The sequence below is a fragment of the Staurois parvus genome, unplaced genomic scaffold, assembly GCF_062004578.1.
Source record: "Staurois parvus isolate SC_StPar_1 unplaced genomic scaffold, SC_StPar_1.0 ptg000697l, whole genome shotgun sequence".
In the NCBI taxonomy this organism is placed as follows: Eukaryota; Metazoa; Chordata; class Amphibia; order Anura; family Ranidae; genus Staurois; species Staurois parvus.
In genome coordinates this window covers 2,777,041-2,783,040 of record NW_028318493.1, presented here as the reverse complement: position 1 = coordinate 2,783,040, position 6,000 = coordinate 2,777,041, and positions in this window count along the sequence as shown.

Below are 6,000 nucleotides of genomic sequence, written 5' to 3'. Positions count from 1 at the left end.
CTAAATGCTAATGCAAAAACGCTAAAAAAGCTGAAAAACTCTGAAAAATGTGGCAAAATGCAGTAAAACATTGCAAACTGGTGCTTTTTTTAGTAAAAAAAAAGCTAAAAAACGTGGAAAAACGCTGCTAAACACTAATGCAAAGATGCTAAAAAAAGCTGAAAAACATGGCAAAACGCGATAAAATGTTGCAAAATGGCATTTGTTTTGGTAAAAAAAAAACAAACGTGGAAAAACACGGGAAAAATGCCCTTAAGCATTATGCAAAAACACACAAAAACGCTAAAAAAAGCTGAAAAACCCTGAAAAATGTGGTTTTTTTTAAAAAAGCAAACGCTGCTAAACGCTAATGCAGAATCTTACTTCTAAATCCTCGTCGGTCGCAGAATACGTCACGGGAGAGAAAATAAAATCCTACCATAGAAAGACTCCTGATCCCCGACGGTCCCAGCTATCTGTCCTCCATAACAGGGGTCCCACCGTCCTCCCCTCGTTACAGTCGAGACTGCGCACACAGACCGGATAGCAGTGTGGGACATTTACACTGAAATACGAATCATCGTCATCATCTGCGTCTATCCGCGATCAGAGGCTCCTCCCATTGCGCATAGAGGCACAGTGTAAATGGATCCCAGACAGGAGGAGGAGAGAAAGAGCTCCACCACTAGCTGGTGATCGCTTGCAAAGAGTCAGCTGCTGGGGAACTGCTTTTTATTGACTTGGGGTCCTTTTCCCAGGTGTCCTAGGCACTGCCTGCTGGGGTCCTCCCTTTAGGTGCCTGTGGCACTGCCTGCGTAACCAGGACAACCCTTTTGTGGCTGCCCAGTGAAAGAGGATGGAGATCAGGGAGGGACCTGGGTAAGTGAGGGACCGGGCCAGAACCTGGCGGTGGGGGGGTATTAGAGGGGGGGGTGATAGGGCTATAAAGTGTGAGATCAGAAGGTTTCTATGTGTCTCGTTGGTCCCCCTGTCAGGTTCCTGTTGCTGTATATTGTGACACGTCAGGAATTTCTTCCTGCAGACACATTTACTGACAGGTCCTCTTTGTCTCCTCGGCGCCCTCTTCTGTCCAGTCCTGTCACGGCTTTATGTGAACACACGGCCAGTGTGACCCGCTGACATCTCTCTTCACATTTCTTCTTGTTTTGTTGCCTAATAAAAGGTTAGACGTTGTTCTGGAGTGGAGCCTCATTTTTCCTTCCCACAAATCCTCTACATAGAAAAGGTCCATCGTATAAGGCCGGGCCCTCCAATCCTGATACACAGAGGGCCACTTTTATGTCCTTCAGGCTTTAGGGGGGGCCAGACTGTGGCCAGTGGGAGGAAACAATGCCCCATCCTTGGTTTTAGTGGGAGGAATCTTGTGTGAAGGGCCGGATAAAGGCAAGTAAAGGGCCGGATCTGGCCCCCGGGGCCACAGCGTGGAGCCCACTGGTATAATGCAATGTAAACATGTGTATAGTGGCCCCAAGAACAGTGTTAGACATTCACCATATTGGAATCATGAAGATATCGGATGACAAGGCCTTTTCCTTTTGACGCGACAACTCGCCGTTTCAGAGGATATTCCACTCGCCACATTCGGAGACGTAAACCTACAAATCATCCAACCAATCGGCAGCACTCTCCCCTCATCCACATATTCACACTTATTAGGCCTCATGCACACGGGGCGCAGAAATGTGGCTTTTCCTGGCATTTGGCGTTGTTTCCTCCTGTAAAGGGTCCTCTGTGTTAGTCTCGGTGTCCATGTACAGACAGGTGATGAGAGGAGTATTAGGAGAGGAGCGTGTACAGGATGAGGAAACCATCAGCAGCGCATTCAGGAGAGGAGGGCTGGAGCAGAAAAATCATTTGACACGTGTACATGCGTTTACGTTCTAGATCCATATAGGAGCGTTTAAGTGGTAATGCATTCCACCCGCAAAAATAAATGAATACTCTGGCCAATGGAATCCATTAATGCTCAAACGCTTGATGAGCTTAAACGCATGTGCAAAACACAGTTATAGGTGCGTTTTTAAGCAGGTTTTCTCCTACCAAGGAGTTGTACCGTTCAGAGGAGAGAAGTAAACACTCCGGGTGCATGAGGCCTTAAAGTGCCAAGTACAGAAACAGTGAGGAGAAGCGCTAATGTGCCGTCACTTTACCCCGGGTTCACACCTGCAGAAACGCACTACAGTCCATGTAACATGATTTCCTATGGGACAGGTTCACATCTCCGCGTTTTCACTCGGTGCGTTTTTTGGAAAGGGTCCGCGACTTTTTTGAACGCAAAAAGTTGCGTTTTTGGTTCTGTAGACCTTAATGGAAACTCTGCAGAAAAGCATGTAGTGCGTTTTTGATCTGTTTTGCTTTTTAATCTGCCTAGCAGCAAGATTAAAAAAAAACACAAAAGGCATCAAAAGCACATGTGCAAAAACGCACCACAAAAAGCACCGCAGATCAAATCCAACACAAAATGCAGAGGGGTGAACCTAGCCTTATATAGAGAGAAAAGTGCTGCTGATAGGAAACCTACAGCCCTCATGCACACGGGGCATTTTGATAATGCTGAAAACGGGCGGACTGACAACTCATGGGGCCCCCGGGCAATAGGGGATCATGGGGCCCCTGTGTCCTTGCCCAAACTCAAAAAAGCCTATGAAAAAGGTACCAGGGGCATCTCATGGGGCCCCTTACTGACCCAGGGCCCTCGGGAAGTGCCCGATTTTCCAAATGGTCAGTCCGCCCCTGGCTGCGAATGTTAGCTGTGTAAAGTTTTTCAGCTTTTTTTTTAGCGTTTTTGCATTATTTATTATTATTTATTTATTTCAGGTACTTATATAGTGCTGTCAATTTACGCAGTGCTTTACATATATATTGTACATTCACATCAGTCCCTAACCCTCAAGGGGTGTACAATCTAAGGTCCCACATTCATACATACACATACTAGGGACAATTTAGACAGGAGCCAATTCACCTACCAGCATGTCTTTGGAGTGTGGGAGGAAACCAGAGTACCCACGCAGGCACAGGGAGAACATGCAAACTCCAGGCAGGTGGTACCGGGATTTGAACCAACAACCCTAGTACTGCCAGGTGGAAGTGCTAACCATTTAACCACTGTGCTGCCCATTGCATTAGTGTTTAACGCGTTTAGCTGCGTTTTTCCACGTTTGCAGTTTTTAGCTTTTTCTTTTTTCCCAAAAAAATATTTTTCTGGGTGAAAAAAAGTCCAAAAAAATGCCAGTTTGCTGCGTTTTATAGCATTTTGCAGCGTTTGTCAGCGTTAAAGTGGTTTTACAGCTAAAAAACTCCTTTAGAAGCCCACTAGTCCAGTTTTTTTTTTCCAGCCAAAAAACTCTAATTCCAGTCTATGTGTGCATGGACACATAGGATAACACGCCGGGGATGGACACATGGGATAACACGCCGGGGATGGACACATGGGATAACACGCCGGGGATGGACACATGGGATAACACGCCGGGGATGGACACATGGGATAACACGCGCGGGGATGGACACATGGGATAACATGCCGGGGATGGACACACATAGGATAACATGCCGGGGATGGACACGTAGGATAACATGCCGGGGATGGACACGTAGGATAACATGCCGGGGATGGACACGTAGGAGAACATGCCGGGGATGGACACATAGGAGAACATGCCGGGATGGACACATGGGATAACATGCCGGGGATGGACACGTAGGATAACATGCCGGGGATGGACACGTAGGATAACATGCCGGGGATGGACACACATAGGATAACATGCCGGGGATGGACACGTAGGATAACATGCCGGGGATGGACACGTAGGATAACATGCCGGGGATGGACACGTAGGAGAACATGCCGGGGATGGACACATGGGAGAACATGCCGGGATGGACACATGGGATAACATGCCGGGGATGGACACGTAGGATAACATGCCGGGGATGGACACGTAGGATAACATGCCGGGGATGGACACGTAGGCTAACATGCCGGGGATGGACACGTAGGATAACATGCCGGGGATGGACACATAGGAGAACATACCGGGATGGACACATGGGATAACATGCCGGGGATGGACACACATGGGATAACATGCCGGGGATGGACACGTAGGATAACATGCCGGGGATGGACACATAGGAGAACATGCCGGGGATGGACACACATAGGAGAACATGCCGGGGGGTTTACTGGCTGTAGAAAAAAATGCCAAAAGCCAAAAACAGCCGCTGTAAAAACGTCCCGTGTGCATGGGGACTAAATGACAACCAGTAAACTCATTGGAACAAGTGCAAACAATCCCCATTGTAACTAATGAGTGAAACATGAAGTGCTGGTAATATTCATATACCGATCAACCTTTCAAACAAATCGATGTAATATTAAATGGATTTATATCACGCTCTAGCGATGATTTTCTTTTTCACCCTGTAAACTCTCTTCTTCTAATACCCCTGTAAACACCTAGCTGTGCCATGGCCACGTAGGATAACATACAGGAGCTTTTACAGGCTGAAAAAAAAATGAATTTGTAGGTATTTCTGAGAAATAATTGGGCTTCATGCACACTGTGCGCCTTTTGGCACTTTTGCTCCTTACAGGAGAAAAGCAGCTTAGAAATCGCAGTAAAAGCCACATTTTCACAAGCATTTGTGTGCGTTTGCTCACGTTTATGCGCATTTGTACCCACTGTGAAGCATGGTGGTGGCAGCATCATGCTTTGGGGTTGTTTTTCTTCAGCTGGAACTGGGGCCTTAGTCAAGGTAGATGGAATTATGAACAGTTCCAAATACCAGTCAATATTGGCACAAAACCGTCAGGCTTCTGCTTGAAATCTGAACATAAAGAGGAACTTCATATTTCAGCATGACAATGACCCAAAGCATACATCCAAATCAACAAAGGAATGGCTTCGCCAGAAGACGATTCAAGTTTTGGAATGTCCCAGCCAGAGCCCAGACCTGAATCCGATCGAAAATCTGTGGGGTGATCTGAACAGGGCTGTGCACAGGAGATGCCCTCGCAATCTGACAGATTTGGAGTGTTTTTGCAAGGAAGAGTGGGCAAATATTGCCAAGTCAGGATGTGCCATGCTGATAGACTCCTCCCCAAAAAGACTGAGTGCTGGAATCACGTCAAAAGGTGCTTCAACAAAGTATTAGTTTTAGGGTGTGCACACTTATGCAACCATATTATTTTAGTTTTTTATGTTTACTTCCCTCCATCTAAAAGATTTCAGTTTGTTGTTCAACTGAGTTGTACAGTTTATAGGTTACATTAAAGGTGGAAAAAGCTCTGAAATGATTTATCTTTGTCTCATTTTTTTTTTACATCACAGAAACCTGACATTTTACCAGGGGTGTGTAGACTTTTTATAGCCACTGTATTCCTATGTGGGCACAGGCCTATCTGTGGGGGGCATTGTCTGTGATAATGTGCTTCGCTCTCAGTTGATGGTTTTCTGTATAAATTCAGTTTGCTTCTCTAATAAAGCAGTTCTTCTTGTTTACTCTAAAAATTGGTGTCTATTTCTTTGGGGTAGCTACAGCTATAGCCACTTGCTTCGTGTTCCAGAACTTGGGAAGCAGCTTCTTGGCGGAGATACCCGGTCGGGTTGTCTGGAGTCCATCCCAGCATGCAAAGTTTCTAGGGCAGTGAGACAGCTAATGCACATTGTGAGAAGCTCACAGTGTGCAGTAAAATCAGAGTAAGCCATTTCAGGACAGGAGTCTGTACAACTGTGCAAGACTGAAAGGGAGGCTGGAGGCCAGATTGAAATATATGGTTTCTGAAAGGTCCAATTTATAGTGTGAGGCAAGCAGATGACAGGCGATTGGCGTTGGTTGGTTAGAGTCAACACTCTACAAACAGTTCACACAGATTGCTATGTGCAGATCACAAGGTGAAGAGTTTGGGGTTTATATAATAAAATATACAAAGGGGAATAAGTGCGTACAATGTGCAGTAACCACACAGATCTAATGTATTGCCCTCAGACA